At 41.0% G+C, this 18930-nt stretch overlaps 1 protein-coding gene across 1 annotated transcript in view; it reads right to left on the bottom strand.

The window, feature by feature from the left end:
• FARP1 (FERM, ARH/RhoGEF and pleckstrin domain protein 1) overlaps window positions 1-18930 on the bottom strand; it is a 291979-nt gene that overhangs the window by 243083 nt on the left and 29966 nt on the right. The gene's annotated exons all lie outside the window — the stretch shown is intronic.

The raw sequence follows: 18930 nt of genomic DNA on the forward strand, positions 1-18930 counted from the left end.
GACCACGTGAGACTGCCAGGAGGGCAAAGGGCAAAGCATGTGTAACCTCCGCCAGTGCCTGTTCACTCCAGCTTAGGTGCCAGGTGACAAAGCCACCTTGTGTTCCTGTCCCCGGGGAGCCACAGGCCAGGGAGGGGGAGACGCCCCAGAAAGGCGCGCGGCCCAGCAGCTGCTCCAGGACACAGGCGGCCACGGCTGGCCTTTCACAGGACTTAGATAAGGGGTTTTGAGAAAGTTCAAAAACAGCTATCCGGGCGGATAGATTTACTTCTTTCAAAAAAGTCTGTGAGCAGAGGTAGCGACTGCAGATCACCTGTTTTACATCAACCAGACACTTCAAACAGGCGAGGGATTGTCAGGCCCGCTGGATCATTTGGGAGAAGGGGGACCAGGATATCAACTTTTGGGAAGTTGGGTGCCCCGTTTCACCCACCACGGAAAAGAGAACTGAACTGTGGAAACCTGATAAAGAATATTTCTTCACTGTCTTTCCTCTCCAACCCTAGTGGGAAAAAAATTCACTAGGCTATCTTAAATCCCCCTAACAAATCTCTGCGAAGTACTTCAAGGACAACTCAGAGCAGAAGAGCCAGTCTCTCACGTCGCAGAGGTTATTTCCAAAGTCTAGTTTTAACCACACCTTCTACTCAAAAACCTGAGTCTAATCAATAACAACATAAACGTGAAAATTCCCAGCCCGGCATTTCAATGAGCTGCCCCGTTTTCTCTCCCTGTAAACAAACTGTTCAGCGTGGCTGCATTTCCCTATGTTGTGGCGGCTGCTGTTGCTTCTTCCTCCTAAAATATTCCTCTTTAGCGGCTCTAATGTCATCGACTCTAGAAAGCCTTCCCTGATCTACTCTTCGGGGGTGGGGGAGGGAAGGCTTACTTTCTTCTCCCTGGCATTTTGCTCGTATTGGGCTTATATTCCACTTGCTTTCCAGGTCTTTCTCCTCTTTTCCTGCACTGCGAGCTCAATTCCAAGCCCAGAGGGGCAGTGAGGGGGCCTGGCTGCATTACCTGGGAGCATGACATGTTCCTCCTGTCATAGTGCGAGGGCCCGCCCGACTCGGGGGCTATGAGAACTTCAGGCAGTCACGTCTCCACTACAGAGTCATCCTCCTAGAAGACGCAGAGAAAACTGACCACCGCCTGCAGGGCTTCTTAAACTGTGGCTGCAAACCAGCCGCATCAGTACCACCTGAGAGCTCATTAGAAATGCAAATTCTCCGCCCCCGCGCAGGCCGGCTGAATCAGGGAGGGTGGGCCCGCACCTGGGTTTTAACAAGCCTCGCAGCAGCTCCTAGCTCTAGCTCAAGCTCCAGCCCGAGACCGCTGCCACTTATGGCCAAGGGTCCCCATGAGGATCAGCTGAGGTAAGTAAATCCACCTGACACAAATCAAGCACTTACTCGACACCTTCACCGAGAAAAAAAACACATTTCAGACACGCACCAGACTGATACTTTCAACAGCTCTTGGCAAGAAAAAGTGGCATTCCTTTTCCCAGGACGTTTTCATTTGTCTTCCAACCTTGTTCTAAAAACGACTTAAGACAACGCTTTTGTCTGCCTTTTCGCTGATTTGGTAGAACCTACTTCCTCCATGAAATAGACAGGCAAGGACAAAAACATGCAGGATGGAGTCAGGAGTAAAAGGTATTGGGAAGAGAAGGCGCTTTTACTCCAATAGAAATAAAAAAACAGGAAACCAGAAAAAAAAAATCTCCAATGATTCACATTTTCATCATGTCCATTTCTCCGTGATTCTGAGAGTACAAAATTAAATTTTAACTCCCCCTCCATCCTCTCCTCTAATTAAAAGGCCTGGGTAAATAAAATGGAAGGAGAAAGGTGGTCTTCTGGAAGATAAGAAACCAGCTGGCGGCCTCTCTCGGTTCCCACATAACAACAGCGTTGCAGTGGAACCAGAGGCTGCATTTCTTAGGCTGTGGTCAAGCTCGCTCTACTTGACACACGGCAGCACTCTCATCCACTCACGACGGAAAGTCCTCTCTCTCTGTCACCAACTGACACTGGTCAGCCTTTCCAAATACCTGTGGAAAGCACCTAACCCCTGTCTGACCCATAAGGAGGGTGCAGTCTATTACTGGATCTGCTTACTCAACATCCTTGAAAGTAACAGACTGTTTAAAGTATACTGTCATTGAAATGTCACAGTAATTGGGAGCATCGCCATTCACAAGCATTTTTAAGGACTTGTAATAATTCAGCGACTACACTTAGCACTACACGGCACACAAAGCAGGAACGTGACACCATACGGTTCGTCTTTTTGGGACCTATCATCTCTCCAGCAGTAGAAAGCACGTACTCAGTGATAACTGTTGAAGGCAACGTGTTTACTTCTGACAATAGGTAGTATGTGAATTTTAAAAGCTACAGAGAATGCCGAGGAAGTCGCCGGGTCCTTGGGACAAGGCTAACAGTTTTAAGTAGCCCTGAGGGCAGATGGAAACGAAATGTATGGAGAATATACACATGCTTGCTGGAGTTCCCTTCTGCATTCAGTAAGGAAGTGTCCACGCAGTGCCAGGAGCTGTGCACATGGTGGATACAGACCAACAGAGGTGAGAAAATAGTGAAAAGGAGAAAGGTGGGTGAGATGCAGGTTTCAGTCGGCCTAAAATAACAGGGCCAAAAAGCCATAAGAGGTGCATCTGATGGACCAGGGTGAGGCACTGTGGTTTTTAAGCCGAGGTGAAACTATGCAGCTGTAAGAAAAAATCTGGCAGGGAATTCCCTGGCGGTCCAGTGGTTAGGACTCGGCGCTGTCACTGCCAAGGTCCTGGGTTCAATCCCTGGTCCGGGAACGAAGATCCCACGTGCCGTGGGGCAACTAAGCCCTGCGCTCTAGAGCCCGAGCGCCGCAACTGAGACCCAACGTGGCCAAATAAATAAATGAATTTTTTTTTTTAATAAATGGTAACATTGAAATGTGTCCTACATCCTGTGTAACATTCTACTGAAATCTATTCTGGAGTGAGTAACGATAGCATTTCATACAACGTTTAGGGAAAAAAAAAAAAAAAAAGCATTTCCTAAAGCTTCCCAAAACCAATGAATCATAAATGACAGGGCTTCCCTTCAGGGTGGGAAAAGGAAAGCAATTTCTATTAAACCATTAAAGAATAGACTGTGAAATTCTCTCACCATTTGAATATTATTCGAGAAATACACTAGGCAATATTATTACAGGCCAAAGGATACAATAAAATACAACAGAGGTATAAAGGGTATCGCCTTCTGGAACACTTCCCCTAGAATTAATTATTAATTAAAATAATGAAATGTCAAGAAAAAAAAAGAACATAATAAAAGAGTGAAACCCCTTGTGAAAAAAGAAGAATTTAAATGTCAGCCTGGTTAAAAAATAAGGTATTTAATTAAACAATGTTGTCCATTAATAAAATGAATGATGATGAATAGCACATTTTGCCATGGGTTGCTGGAAGGGAAAAGATTTAGATACCATCCATCAGATTGTCCATCAGGTTCTAATCCTAATTTTTGAAGTGTTTGAGTATACAGTAAAATTAACTTTCCTGGATTTTAAGCTTCTCATTCACAGAATATGGAAAAATATATGTTATTATTTTAATTTAACCAACACTTAATGTAGCCCTTTCTAGAGGAGAGTGGGCACTGTTCTATGAGCTGTGCAAATACTAATTTATTTAATCCTCACAACCACCATTAGGTGGATACTATTACTGACCCCTTTTACAGATGAGGAAACTAAGGCAAAGAGATTAAGTCAATTTTCCCATGGTCACCCAGCTAGTAAAGTGGCAGACATGGGACCAGACTGCAGACAGGCTGGTCTTCACCGCTCACCATGGGCCCTCCTGGACAAGATAATCTCTAAATTGTCACCCTCTCCAATATTCAGTGACCTTACACCTTAGTCATTTTAGATGCAATCACAGTCTCCCCCAAGCTTCTCACCTTTTCCAGCACGGAGGTGCCAGTCAAGCTACTAGGCTAATCACCCATGTAAGCTGCTAAGGACACCAAAGGAGAAAATCCATCAAATAATCAAAATGCTTACTACTAATGCTTACTGAATTACTACTAGACCTATAAAGAGTGTAGTGTACTTTTTTCTTTTTTTAAATTGAAGTATAATTCATTTATAATATTATATTAGTTTCAGGTATACAGCATAGTGATTCAGTATTTATATAGATTATACTCCCTTCAAAGTTATTACAAAATAATGCCAATAATTCCCTGTGCTGTACAATATATCCTTGTACCTTATTTTATACATAGTAGTTTGTACCTCATTATCCCATACCCCTTTTTCCCCACCCCTCTTCCCTCTCCCCACTGGTAACCACTAGTTTGTCCTCTGTATCAGTGAGTCTTTTTCTGTTTTGTTATATTCAGCAGTTTGTTGTATATTTTAGATTCCACATATAAGGGATAACATACAGTATTTGTCTTTCTCTGTCTGACTTATTTTACTAAGCATCATATCCCTCCAGGACCATCCATGTTGTTTCAAATGGCAAATTTTCATTCTTTTTTTTGGCTGAGTAGTATGCCATTGTGTGTGTGTGTGTGTGTGTGTGTGTGTGTGTGTGCGTGCATATATATATATATATATATATATATATATATATATATATATATCTTCTTTATCCATTCATCTGTTGATGGGCACTTAGGCTGCTTCCATATCTTGGTTATTATAAATAATGCTGCTATGAGCATTGGAGTGCATGTATCTTTCTCAATTAGTGTTCTCATTTTCTTTGAATATGTACTCAGGAGCGGAATTGCCGGGTCTTATGGTAGTTCCATTTTTAGTTTTTTGAGGAACTTCCATACTATTTTCCACAGTGGCTGCACCAATTTACATTCCCACCAACAGTGTATGAGGATTCCATTTTAGCCACAGCCTCATCAACATTTGTTATTTGTGGTCTTCTTAATGACAGCCATTCTGACAGGTGTGGGATGATATCTTATCATGGTTTTGATTTGCATTTCTCTAATGATTAATGATATATGAGCATCTTATCATGTGCTCGTTGGTCATCCATATGTCTTCCTTAGAAAAATTTCTATTCAGGTCTTCTGCCCATTTTTTAACAGGGTAGTTTGGGTTTTTTGATATTAAATTGTATAAGCTGTTTGTATGTTTGGAATATTAACCCCTTATCAGTCATATCATTTGCAAATATTTTCTCCCATTTAGTAGGTTGTCTTTTCATTTTGTCAATGGTTTTCTTTGCTACGCAAAAGCTTTTAAGTTAATTAGGTCCTATTTGTTTTTGCTTTTGTTTCTTTTGGCTTAGAGACAGATCCAAAACATATTGTCATGATTTGTGTCAAAAAGTGCTCTGCCTATGTTCTCTTCTAGGAGTTTTATGGTTTCCAGTCTTACATTTAGGTCCTTAATCCATTGAGTCTACTTTTGTATACAGTGTGAGAAAATGTTCTAATTTCATTCTTTTACATGTAGCTGCCCAGTTTTCCCATGGTGTGCTCTCTTTTTATGGTTCTAAATTATGCATTTTTTAACTGTCTTAAATAATTTCTCACTTCTATGAGCAAGGATTTTTCCAAGCATCTATTCATGCAATGGATTAGAGCACTTATGGAACACCCGTGAATTAATTAAGTTCTCAGGACTAAAGAAACTTGGAAAGGGCAGGCAAAGGCACCACCCTTAAAAGTGAAAACTGCCGAGCATCAAGGGAAACCGAGATCCACACAGCAGATGCTCCTGGGCCAAGTCAAAGAAAGCCCAAAGGGAAATTAAGATTACGCTTCCTCTCCCAAGGCAAACCCTCCGTTCCCATGGAACACACTGCTTAACAGAAACAGATACAAAACCAGACTGGATCCACGTGCCACGAAAGGGACACAATGACAGGGAAGTGGGGCTGAGAAACGAGCACCAGATCACTCTCCGGCTCAAAGGACAAGTCGCTTTGTGAAATGAGACATTAAAGCACGGCACTTCTACTATTTCTGTTAACTGCTGAGAAACATAAGTTTTCACTCAAATTGCTTCATCTTCTCACAAAGCACTTTCACCTGATAACACGTGCCATTCATTAAGTACTTATTTGCATTACTTTGCTTACTACTCACAATCCTACATGACTGGCTGCTACACGGGGCAGGTACCTGCAGAAGCAAGTTTTATGGGGAGAAGCTGTGAAAAGCTGGAGAACTGAGAAGGGGAGACAAGAGGTCAAGAGAGCTCTTGGCTGAATGCCAGGCCCTGGTCCGACCCCCTCACTTCCAGGCTCTCCCTCATCCACCTCATAGCCTAAAAGTAGGGGCCACCAGCTCTGTTTCCCAAATGGGGTGCCTGACGCTCACTTAGGTAGCAGCCAAAATCTAGAAGGCATCAACGTTCTATAACTCACTCGAACAAGCCAATCACTAAAGAAATATAAGCCTACCCAGTGCAATAAATAAGGACAGAAGTAACAATATCTGGACAGCAAGAAATGGCAAATTAAAAAAAGACTTTTTAAAAATATTATACTCCAGTTTTTCAAATAAAAACAAGTTTGCTGGAACACAAAAAATCCACCTATAACAGAAGTTCTATGTATATGGTATACATTCTCAGATCATAAAGCATAAAATTCTTGAGAACAAAGCAAAATTCAACCAATTATTTGCAAGCTCAAACACTGTTTTATGGAAAGACAATGAATGAAAGAAAAAAAATTTTAAGTTACAAAGAATATTTTTAACATTGAAAATATAAGTAAATGATGTTCTACCAAAGTCCCACTGAAAGGAAAATGGACTATTCTCTACCCCAATATAAGGAAGAAGAATGAACAGTCTTTATCTAAAGAATTTTGAAGCAGACGAGAGACTACAAAAGCAAACAAAGAATAAGTAAAAATTAAACAACAATAAAGTATATCATCTGTTACAGAAAACATGAAGAGACCAAAAAAAGGAGAAATCAGAAAATAATCATGGAATTTTCCTCTCCCCCAGCTCTACATAAATAAATAAGCCTGGGAAATTTTTCAAAACTTTCAACAGATAAACAATCTTTTCTTTTAAAAAAAAATGTTATACTCCCAAACTCATTTTACTTGAGCCCAAGCAAAACATTTTAAAAGAAAGTTGCACTCAAAAATTCATAATAAAATCCTGTTTAAGTAACGAAAGACACAAAAAAGGATAGCTACTATAAATAAGTAGTACTTCAAATGGGAATTCTAAGATGGAATAACCCATGGAAAACTAGCCACTTCATTCATTATAATTCATTATAATCGGAAATAATAGTATCACTCATAGCAACTACTAGATATCAAAAAAGGCATTTGAAAATTGCAACTTTATTTTTATTAATACTCTTAAATTTATATAAGCACTGAATAGCAACTGGTAGTAGATATACCAAAACAGACTCGGGGGGAGGTGAAATTAGAAATAACTTTTATTCTTCTTCTTTTAAGAAGGTCCAAAAGCCAACGTGAAATGGATCCCCGTGTGAAGCCGAAAGGAGAGTCAGGCTCTCTCAAGGACAAATGGCAGGGAACCTTTCGTGACCAACAGCGAAAGGGAGAGGAGGTATGTGTGCCTGTGAGGAATGCCCCAAGGAGCTGCCCAGCATATCCTCCAGAGCAGGTGACAGTTCGAGAAAGGCCCCCAGTCATTACCAGGTGAGAGAGCTGGGCCTTCAGGGGGAGATGAAACCTAGGTCAAGTCAAGGGACGCACGGCTGCCCATTTGCAGAGGCTGCCATGGACGCTGGACCCTATGGCTGGGTAAAAAGAAACCATAAATTTAAGCTCCAACTCCATGTGCTAAGGAATCGAACACTGACTTAATGTCTGCAAGCCGTCACTATTTTGAAACAGTAAAGTAAGCCTAAAAATATATATATATATATATATATATATAATTCCAATGGCCCCATATCTGGAATTCAGACATTTAAAACTTAGTGTCAGTGCATTTCAATAAGGAGCAGAGCGCACATGATCCCTCCTCTCAAACCCCGGACTCTGGGACATTCTCAGCTTCCAAAGCCCATTTCTGCTTTGCCTAAATAAATCACAGGGAAGGCCACGGATGTTATGTATATCACGCATTTCATGTGTAATCAAGCTGCCTCTGAGTGGGCATCGTACAAAGGGCAACTGTGTAGAGCCTCTATTCTGCTCATCAACAGGGATTTATTTACATGTGCCCCGGATAGCAGCACATTGACTGTGCTTTACAGAAAAGAACAGTTTCAAAGTTGAAAGCCCTTATAGTTCTGTATTTATTACGACCATTCATAAAAAAATTATTACCATTCCACATTAACTACTTCATTTCTCTTAAAGTTTTAAACTGTGATTAATAGTTATCTTGATCAATGCTGATAATCAATTGCAGTGAATTAGCAGTTTAAAAAAGACATAGGTAAATGGAGACAGAACGCTGTTAGTGTTTAGAAGGAACCAATATGGTAGCTAGGACAATTTTCTTTAAATGAATATATAGATTTTTCTTCAATACAAAAATCCATGCAGAATATTTATAGAGCATGGCAAAGCAACAGAACATTCATTTAGAAAATAAGCAGGCAGTGAAAGCAAAGGACATATTCGTTTTATGTAGTTCCAGAATTTAAAATGCACTGCTAAGGATAATTGTCAAAATGGATCATTATAAATTGAGAGGAATTGGAAAAGGAAGCAATGATCACTAGAAGCTAAAATGGCTTCTATTAAGAACAATGGCTTGTTCTTAATAACAAATCAGGCCACAAATCACCTCCTTTCTGTCTTTGACAGATTCGTACTCTGGGATGTCAAGAAATTGTTAGAGCTGTAATATAGCTGGATTTTGGCTAGGCATTTCGAAAAACCGTTTATGACATGATGGTGCAATAAATGGGATTAAGACGTGGGTGACAGAAAAAGTTATAGTTATGTTCAGTTGCTACTGAACATTATGCCCAGAAAGTTCTAAAATAATTAAAGAACATCTCCCTAGGCACTGAGTCCCAGAAAAAGGCCCCACCCTTGTAACTTACCAGTTATCCTTTAATTGCTTCAGTGAAGGTTTTAATGGCATGCAAATTGTATTTATGGATGACAAAGCACTAACAAAGAGAAATGCCAGGAGGAAATTTAATAAGAACGTACTAAACGCCCCACATTACATCCCTTTGTAGTGTAGATACCACCACTCTGCCAGACTGCTCTGAATAAAGATGTCAGCTGACTGCTTCTACTAGGGCCCACAGATTCTATGAAGGGAAATGGACAAACGTAAGAAGAGCCTGGTTTTCTGGTGGCTCGGCCACCATAATTATCAGAAGATCAGGGTTAGCAGTGTGGCATCTTACTGGGAAAGACTGCTGAGCCCCAACTGATCTTACTGATTGATCGTTTGATCTATTCATCTATATACAACTTGTTGCTTAGCCAAGGGGCTGGAGAAACACAGACATCTCATAAAATCTACTTTGCTTGATTAAAATACCCACTGAAGGTCCACTGAGGGACAGAGTCCTTTTTTATTACTTACATGGACAAAATCCTCTGGCTTCCTCACTTTTCTTGTCAGTTTAAAACATCTGCCTATAAACAATGTTTTTTCTTAAAACGGCAAAAGAAAAATTGGGGGAGATTTTTTTTTTTTTTGAAAGTAGAATAACAAGTAAAACTCAAAAGTTACACCGCTGGTGTTTCTGGAACCGTGCTATGACACATCTAGAAACCGATATGCATCAATACCGTAAGTCCTACAGAGTCCATATAATTTGACATTGATGGGAATTTATCTTTGGGAAATCATCCCAAGGGACGAAGAGGCTACAAGTACGAAGGTGTTCTTTGTAGCCCTGTTCACATAACTGTCAACTCAAAATACCCAAAGAATGGTTAACCAAACTACGGTACATTTGCTGCATGGAACAGTGTACAATCAAAAATTATAAACACGAAAACTGCGCAACAAAGAAAAATCAACTTGTTATAATGTTAAAGTTAAAAAAAGAGAGAAGGCAACATTACTTCTGCACAGTGATTATGGATGCCACAGACAGGGTCTGGGTGTCAGATGCAAAGAATCTGACTCGTTGAGGTTTCAGGACTGTGGTCATTTTTCTCCTTTAACTGGTAAGTTGGTTTTATTGCTATATTGTAGGACGGGGAAACAAGAAATATTAAAAATAAAATAAAGTTGAAGAGTATTCTACAATGCCTTCATAACTGGGATGAAATTCATCTTGGTAGTCCAGATATTATGAACAGGTTATATTCCAAATATTTACTCCCATACTGATGAATATCTGGAACCCAAAAAGCATTTTCCACTGTTACACGGTGGAAAGGTTCTCTAAACAGCCCTGGAAAGCCCATTTCACCGCAACGAAGTTCACCAACAGTATGGACAAGATCTAACTACAATTTATAGTTTCATTTCTATTGAAAAGTCTATCCAGTAGCCCAAGGCCACTGCTCATTTCACCTGTTTCAGAGACCCCTGAGATGGCTCCACTAAGGGTAGAGTCATAGGGGGAACAGCTGAGGGCTGTCTTAGATGTTGTCTTAGATGTCGAACACTGGCAGATTCCCAGGGGTCAGTAGGGTCAGGGTTCTGCAGGTCGGAGCAGAACCCTTGCTTGGAAGCAGGAAGAACTGGGACCATTGTGGGGAGCCCAGCAGGGCAGCAGCATCAGAGGGAACCATGACAGCTGGGGCAGGACTGGGGTTCCCATAATGCCTCCAGTGGTGCATGGTGGCAGGTGTAAATGTCCTGGCCATGTTGGTTGTGTCATGTGTCCACTCTTAGGGAGGCCTGGCGCACTGATGTGGTGACAGAGACAGGAGCCGGTCTAGGGGAAGTGGTAGGAGGCCAGTGTTTGCACATTTAGAGCATTTGTAGTTGGTACTCTGGAGTCAAAGATACCTATGTAACAGTTAGTTAAAAAAAAAAAAAAATAGAAAAGAAACCATATGCTATGGACTGAATTGTGTCTCCCCAAAATTCGTATGCTGAAGCCCTAACCCCCAGTGTAACTATAGTTGGATATATGGCTTTTAGGAGGTAATTAAAGTTGAATGAAGTCATAAAGGCAGAGTCCTAATCCAATAGGATTGGTGGCCTTATAAGAAGAAGAAGAAATCTCCCCTCCCCATGCACACCTACCAAGGAAGACCATGTAAGGACACAGTGAGAAGGTGACTGTGAGCCAGGAGGACAGCACTTACCAGGAATCAAATTAGCCAGCACCTTGATCTTGGACTTCTCAGCTTCCAGAACTGTGAGAAATACACTTCTACTTTTTATGTCATCCAGTCTATGGTCTGTTGTTATGGCAGCCTGAGCTAAGATACTACGGTTTATAGATTTACTTGAAATGTCATATGACTATTGTTATTTGTCAATTATTTGGCTTGGAAGGAAATGACCTCTACAGATTACCTATCAGTCAACCTTGATTTTGCTTCTAATAAGGCTGGGAGAGAGAAAAAGGTACAAAACATAGAGTTAGAAACTTTGAGGCAGGATCTTCTTCAAACATTGATTTATAATGAAAGTAGCTCTAGAAAGAACAGCCTAAAAGAAAGGAAATTTTTCCGTGTTACCATTTATCAAGATGATACAGAGGTACAACAGAGAAACAGGATCTGTTTTAAAAGTTTTGCACAGTAATTATTCATGTATCAATGCAAAATACCCTTGAAGAGAGGAGACCATTGTAAAATATTTTTAAAAGCAAATAACAAAGGACTGGAGATTGCTTTAATCCCACGACCACTGCAGACACCTAGGCATTGCTAGGCAACAATTCCTCAGTAGCTCAGCTCGAAAAGCTAAAAAAGGCTATTATAGACAGGGTCGAGAAAACCAAACAGACAGGGGCAGAAGGGAGTGATACAGTGGCAACAGGCAAAAGAGAGACAGAAGACAGCATATCTCGGTCACTAAATAAAGACATTCTAGTAAAGAAACTATTGTATAATATGAAGATGGAGAACTTAAATGATAAAGAAAAAAATAATTAAGCTTTTCAACAAGAATCACCCAGAAGGTTTCTGTTAACGGCAATCACAAACCTCAGCTGTTGTTCCTGAAACTGTGATAATACCCTAGGTACATCTGAAATCTGTTCTGGAGAGCTGAATGTAAAAAATTCAAAATATACTTATTACATTAGGCCTTAACTAGTTTTTAAATTTATTTATTTTTATTTATTTATTTTTGGCTGCATTGGGTCTTCGTTGCTGCACGCAGGCTTTTCTCTAGTTGCGGCGAGCAGGGGCTACTCTTCGTTGCGGTGCGTGGGCTTCTCACTGCAGTGGCTTCTCTTGTTGCGGAGCATGGGCTCTAGGGCGCGCGGGCTTCAGTAGTTGCGGCATGCAGGCTCAGCAGTTGTGGCTCGCAGGCTCTAGAGCGCAGGCTCAGTAGTTGTGGGACACGGGCTTAGTTGCTCTGCAGCATGTGGGATCTTCCCAGACCAGGGCTCAGAACCCGTGTCCCCTGCATCGGCACGCGGATTCTTAACCACTGCGCCACCAGGGAAGCCCCTTAACTAGTTTTCAAGTTAAAAACTTGAGATGCCCAACTTGAGATGTCTTTGCACCACGCAGGGCAAGAAGTAAATATTCTCTCTTTTGAATATGTATTTACTTTTAACACACATTGGGTTAGGGAATTTCTACTCCTATGATTTACATAATCTGCCTAACTAATGTATCATTAATTCAAATCCTTGTCTATACTGCACATTATAATACCAGATTTCTTAACAGCATCTTTCATTATTCTCACATAATCAAAAGCAGTTACTGTCTACCTGTGACAATGACCAAAGTGTGGCCAAAAAATGAACAGGCATCCTCTGTGAACTTGGTCTAAAGCAACCAATGATATTCTAGGCAGACACTGAACAATGACTTAAGAATGTATTAAAAATTAAAGGCCTTTACTATAATTTAAATGCTTTTCTGGTACTATTTCATGATTACAAAAACAAAATACTCATTTTTGACCGTCACAACCTTATGAAGCCTGCCTCGGCTGCGCATCTACTTACACCTTCAGAGGGCGTGGGTTCACGCACCTGATCATCCTGTCACCTAAATCTTATTCCCAGTTAATGAGGGCATTTCCATCAGCCAGCACCCATCAGGCTACCCAGTCCTGCTCCCTCCCGGGGAACACAATGGGAAGTGGTCCTGCATCACACAACAGGTAGAAGAGGAAGTTCTCTCTCTACCACCCCGCAGACAGGGATGCTGGGAAGCCGATGCAAGTCTGATACCCACAGTGTTGGCAAACCTCCACGGGCCATATCGGTTTGCAGCCAACCTAGAGTTCCAAACTTGGAAACGCCCTGTTGCAAGAGGCCAGTGCTTTTCTCCACCACACATGAGGTCAATGTCAATTAAATTAGTCCGGGCCCACCTGATGTATCTTGACAGCCAAGACAAGCACTCCTGTCTGACATCACAAACAGTTCTGAAGGAGGCCTACCCAGGGACTCATCTCTAGGAAGGCGGGGCCCCTTCAAAGGGCACTAACTGTGGCCAGCTCAGCCTTCACTGCCCTCATGACCACAGTCAGGGCTGCATCAGGCCCTCAAGTAAACCTGGGCAGTTCGGGAAATTGTCAAGGTCCTACAGTATTACTATAAACCCTTCAGATATCTTACCCTCACCTTCGTATCTTGAAACTTCATTCAGTGAATATTTATTGGGGCTTCTTTCTTACAGAAACTGTTCTAGACGCTCAGGAACGAAATAGGGTCCCTGCCCTCGTGGGTCCTGCCAAAATGGGAAATACCGGTCAGCCTCACCAGAAGAGTCCACGCACAATGAAGGATGACCAACAAGCCATGTTCAAGCCGGTAATACTGCCAACCCAAGTTCACTAGAACACACACTGCACACATTGGAAGCAACTTTAGAGCCTGGAGAATATTTGCTCTCACAGTTCAGAAGACCACATTTGAACACCTTTACCCTCAGGTTTTTTATTTTATTTTTCTCAAGTCACAACTAATTGTCTTAACGATTTGATAAACTCCCTAAAGAATATTCAACATATGTATGATATGTCATATTTAATAAGAAGATTTAAGTAAAGGTAAAAAAGTGATGGACAAAAACTGAACAAAACTCTGGTCATGGAAATTATACCAGCAAGAGGAAAATGGGAATAAGAAAACTAACCTTCCATTTCTCCAGCAGACCTCTCACCTAGATTATTTCAACAGCCAAATGGCTTTTGCAATATAATCTCCGGCTCCATATGGTATCCACCCAACTGCCCAGATTAAAATGTTTTCCACTCAACTTCCTAATTATTTTCCTAGATTTTTACTAGGATCTATGCTCTTCAGGTTAATTTTGCCTATGGTATCAGAACAGTGAAATTTTATAGAACACCCCTACCACTGCACAGCCCTTTCTAATTCTGTGTTCAATCATGTCTCACTGGTAGCCTGAAATCGGCCATGGCAGGGATATTTACACCACAGAAATCAGTGACCGCTCCGAACCAGAGCAGTGTTCTTGTTTTTACTTTTCAAGACAGCAGATCATTAAATGGTTCTTCCCTATTCAAAGCACCTCATCAATAAAATTACATACCTTAAAAATTAGTCATAAGCTGAAAGATCATCAATTATTAGCCAAAAACATAAAATGAATTTTGCTTCAATCCACAAAAGCACAGTAGGTTCAGTAACCGAAACAATCTTTTAGAAAGATAAGTTTCTCACAAATTCTTAGATCTTATTATTACTGAGATACTCGGGAGGACCCAGAGCCTTCCTACCCATAGCCATCACAGGTAAGAGCAGAATGGACTTGACAAATCTGGGAAATAACATTTTGGTATTTGTTCCTTCAAATATTTTTTAACGCACAGGCCATACTTTTTTTAAAAGCAAAAAAAGGATCACACCACACATCCTGTTTTATAAACTGTTTTTAAATGTAAAAATAGTGTGAACAATTTTCCATTTATCAAATAATCTCCCATATGTTTGTTATAGCCTGAAACTTTAAAATGACACATTAAAATACTTTTAAAACTGAAGGAAGATTATTCTCAAGGTATAAGAAATAACAGAATCGGTAAAAGGACAGTGGATGAAATGAACATGAGTTGATGTTTCACCGTACTCCCCACCCCGGCCTTCCAACCCTCAACATCTCCCACACATCAGTTCTTTCAGGGAATAGCTCAGCCTCATTCATATACGAGTAATCATGTTGTAGGAACACAGGCAAAAGACAGATAATAATATGCATTGTAAAAATAATTACCAGAAGTGGCTATACTATGAAAATTCAGGGCCCCTTGTTCAGAAACTATTAAGAATTTCAAGACAGTGACAGCAGTGTTAATCTAAGCGCAGGGCCCTATGTGAATGTACAGATCATGTGCCCATAAAGCTGGCCATGAAAATCAACAAAGGTAACAGACTAAGTGTTCAGAAAAAATAGCTCTCCACTGTTTCCAAAATACTCAAGATAAAATTGTCTCTCTAAAAAAAGAGGCTCAGAGACTAGGTAAGAATTGGTCATCATTAATCTAAGAGATTTTAAATGGACTGATAGAGCTGAAGAAGTGGAGATTTAAAAAAAAAAAAAGAATGGAAGCCATGTAACTTCAACAATTAAACACAGAGTAAGCAGCTGAAAACACAAAGACACATAGGAAGCAAACTTAAAGAAATCACTCAAAACTGAAGAGACGCTTCCCTGGTGGCGCACTGGTTAAGAGTCCGCCTGCCGATGCAGGGGACACGGGTTCGGGCCCCGGTCCGGGAAGATCCCACATGCCGCAGAGCGGCTGGGCCCGTGAGCCATGGCCGCTGAGCCTGTGCGTCCGGAGCCTGTGCTCCGCAGCGGGAGAGGCCACGACAGTGAGAGGCCCGCGTACCGCAAAAAAAAAAAAAAAAAAAAAAAAAAAAAAACTGAATAGAAAGAAACAAAGATACATAAATGATTACAAGAACAGATGCTAGGTTTGGAAGACAAAGGATACAGAACATAACAACTACAGTTCTTGAAAAGTGAAGACTATCTGAAATACGTGCAAAGCAGTAAAAGATCTAATAATGAAAAACTTTCTGATATAAAGATAGACTTGACACTACAGATATTATGGTACAGGAAGTCCCAGGAAAGTGACAGGAAACAACCAGTGCTCAGAGAGGCAGGTAAAACTTTAACTCCAAAAAGAATGAAAGAACCCAATGGGCATGTCCGATGGAAAGAACTAGTCGTGTGTAAGAGAGAAAAACATTAACCTGGCCTCAGCTTTCTGCTCCATAAATATCCAATGCTAAAAAAAAGTGGACAGCAATGTCTGAAATTCCAAGGTCAAGAAAGTGTGACCCAAGAACTTGATACTCAGCCAAACTGTCTTTCACATATTAAGGCAAGAATCAGCCATTCTGAAGCAGTTAAGAATTCAGGGAACAGAGTACCCTTGAGGACTTCAAATTGACGATGAAATGCAGCCAAGCTACAATGATTTACAAAATTATTATTATTTTTTGTTTGTTTGTTTGCGGTACACAGGCCTCTCACTGCTGTGGCCTCTCCCGTTGCAGAGCACAGGCTCCGGAAGCACAGGCTCAGCGGCCATGGCTCACGGGCCCAGCCGCTCCGCGGCATATGGGATCTTCCCGGACCAGGGCACGAACCCGTGTCCCCTGCATCGGCAGGCGGACTCTCAACCACTGCGCCACCAGGGAAGCCCTAAAATAAATAAATTTTTTAAAAAACACAAAGGAATACTTAGTGCCATGGGAAAATCCTCAGCAAGTAAAAAGAGCCCACTAGCATTCCTAGTTAAACACAGCAGATTACACTCAGGCACTCACCTCTATTTTCTCCCTAAACCCCACTTCAATAGTGATAATTAAATTAAAAAGGCAAGGTCCCACAGAAGGAGTCAGAAGAAAGAGACATAGAAAACAAAAACGTTTAAGAAGAAACATTTTAAAAGAAAGAAAGTGAAGTGAAGAATGTTAACTGACTTAGAAGTACGCTGAACCTATGCCTATAAAGGAAGATGACAAGAAGCAGCACAGCAATTCTAAGACAAACCCTGGAGAGCTCAGGAATTGCGGCATCAGATACCGTGAAAACAGAAGGGGTGAACAAGTAGTCCTGGCTGAGATTTGGAAAATCTCCCACCCCCTGCAGCCTAGCAGAAGCAGGACATTTCCCACCTGTGGAGATTGAGCCTAGGGGTCCCCAAGAAAAAAGACGGGTTCCAACCCAATCACAAAGGAGAGGCCCACCACGGTACAAGCTCTATCAACACATATGGATTCCTGCCAGCTCTTGATGAAGTGTTTCACTCTTACATATAAACAGCCAGAGGTAACCAGATATTTTAGGAAAGCTTCCAACAGGAAAGATGGGAACAAATCAAACAGTTAAATAAAAATCTAGAATTACTATCCTAAAAGAGACCTGACAAATTATCAGTGGTTCTTTACATTGATAGCTTATTCATTGGAAGCTCATTCATCTCACTGGCTCTAATCAGGGATGCTTTGGTACCCAGGAAGAGAAACCCACAAACGGCATCTTCCCACATCCCATAGTGGCGGTTTTTGGGGAGACTCTGCAACTGAGGTACAGCTCATCTTTCACACTAGTTAATAGAGTGATAAAACCTAAATCTGAAAAAAGAAATCAAGAAATTACATACACTACTTTATGGTTACATCTGGTGAATGATTAAGAATGGTAATCACTCTAAATTATTTCAAAATTTGGAAGATAAACATTAAAAATAAGAGTTAAAATATTTGAATATAAAAAAAAATATATATGATCACTTCTGGGTATTAGAAATTAATTTGGGGGGGCAGGGCATGCAACAGCTGGTTTTCATTATAAAATAAATGTTAATTTTTTAAAAATTATGTGCCTGTGTTTCTTTTATTAAAAAATTAAAGCAGGCTGCAAAACTGTGCGTGTAGTATGGTATGACAGACTTAACAAGATGGAACGAATACTCAAAGAATATACACGAAACTGTGAACACTGGTGAACTTCGAGAGGTGGGATTATCAGTATTTTACTTTCTCTTTGTATTTCTTTGCACGTGTGCTTTTATTTTCTGCCCTGAGCATGTAGTCCGGAGCCCATGCTCTGCAACGGGAGAGGCCACCACGTTGAGAAGCCTGCGCACCACAATGAAAAGCAGCCCCTGCTCGCCACAACTAGAGAAAGCCCGCATTCAGCAACAAAGACCCAACGCAGCCAAAAATAAATAAATGAATAAAATAAATTTATTTTTTTTAAAAAAGAAACACAAATGAATAAGAGTCTTTCCAGAAATTCATCTGAGAGTGAGGAACAGGTCAACAGAGGGAAAGGTTTGGGAAAGAAACTCTGCAGTTCACCTTTGTTTTTTAAAAAGGTGAAGAATTGAGTCTGTTTACAAACTAGGAGGAGAAGCCAGGTGAAGCACCTGCCTCTTCTGGGTAGATGTCCATCTCTCACTTAGATGGCAACTTATTCCATTCCCAAGACAAACATAAACGTGCCTACATGGAGTCCTTTACGAGGAACTCTGTGGTGTATTATGGAGATTTTCATAGGAAGGTATCTCATATCTTAACTTTGGCTGTGAATTCCTTGAGGAAACCATGTTTCACACTTCCAGTTTTCAAATGGCCCACAGAACAGGTCCCTCAGTAAATACTGGTTGATTAGCAAAAATTAATCACATCAAGCTCCCCAGCCATCTGCTACTCAAACACCTGCTACAGAGAGATCTTCGGCAACACCCTCAACCTGACTTTAACCTTGAACCACACCCACCCATCTCCACTGGCCCAAGGTTCCAGTCAGAGGTAGCATAGTGGCTGAGGATACAGACCAGTCACCACCCAGGATTCAAATCATGGCTCAACCAATTACCAGCTGTG

This window comes from Neophocaena asiaeorientalis, unplaced genomic scaffold, assembly GCF_003031525.2.
Source record: "Neophocaena asiaeorientalis asiaeorientalis breed wild unplaced genomic scaffold, Neophocaena_asiaeorientalis_V1.1 scaffold9, whole genome shotgun sequence".
Lineage (NCBI taxonomy): Eukaryota > Metazoa > Chordata > Mammalia > Artiodactyla > Phocoenidae > Neophocaena > Neophocaena asiaeorientalis.